Below are 994 nucleotides of genomic sequence, written 5' to 3'. Positions count from 1 at the left end.
TCAGCAAAATATCATCTAATTATAGTTATCGATAAAATCCCAGAAAATATTGAGATATATTTTTTTGTCAATATCGCAAATAATATATTTAATGTTTTGTTTAGAAAAAAATTCTAATACATATAAGTGCCCTTTTTTCCACTTGAGCCCCTGCCCCTCAATATGTCTGTGCACGTCCCTGCTATTCACCATTTCTTTTTAGTTTTTAATAATCGTTTTGCCTTCACTGGTTCATTTTACATGGTCCTGCAGTGTGACAAATGAAGTATTTTCCATTTTCATTTCATCTCTTAATTACTATGAGCTCATAAAAGCTGCATGTATAATAATTATAGAAGAATTAGCGAAGTGCTGTTTTCAAACACACCGCAGGATAACGTCTATAAAACACGTCAGCGTTCAGCGCGAGGATTTATTTCAGGTGTTGAGGGCAGAAAGATGCTCCTGCGCTCCTGAGGGATGTTATTAACACAGCGTCCGCTCCATGATGGACATGAGTGTTTCTGTGTGTGTCAGAGGAGGGCAGCTTGCATCACCGTACAGCATATACTGCCAGTTTGAGTTATATAAGAAATAACTCCAGCATGCACTAGCATCTATTATTGGATAGTCTAGTAATTTAGATACTTTAAAACACTCACGTGAAGATTTTAATGGAGTCTTGTTGGCCTGCTGGACGTGAATGGCATCTTTAGGTTCATAAAGTCCCTCTCACGCGACTGAATTGAGCTTCATCAACAGCAGGAGTTTTCCAAACTGTGCTTCTCATCTTGATTTTTGGGACTTCCCAGGCAACAGGGAACGCAACAGTTATTTAAATGTTAGGATAAAATGTTCTGAAAGTTATGTTTATGGAACATTCTTATAACTCTATTAATGTTTGATTTTGAACTAAACGTTCTCGGAAAGTACTTATGATGTTTGTACTTTGATGAACATTCTAAGAAACGTTTTTTTTTTACTTTTAAGTAACGTTATAGTCATGACACAAAGT

The sequence above is a fragment of the Sinocyclocheilus rhinocerous genome, unplaced genomic scaffold, assembly GCF_001515625.1.
Source record: "Sinocyclocheilus rhinocerous isolate Xijiao unplaced genomic scaffold, SAMN03320098_v1.1 scaffold724, whole genome shotgun sequence".
NCBI lineage: Eukaryota > Metazoa > Chordata > Actinopteri > Cypriniformes > Cyprinidae > Sinocyclocheilus > Sinocyclocheilus rhinocerous.
Note: the sequence above shows the minus strand (reverse complement) of the source record.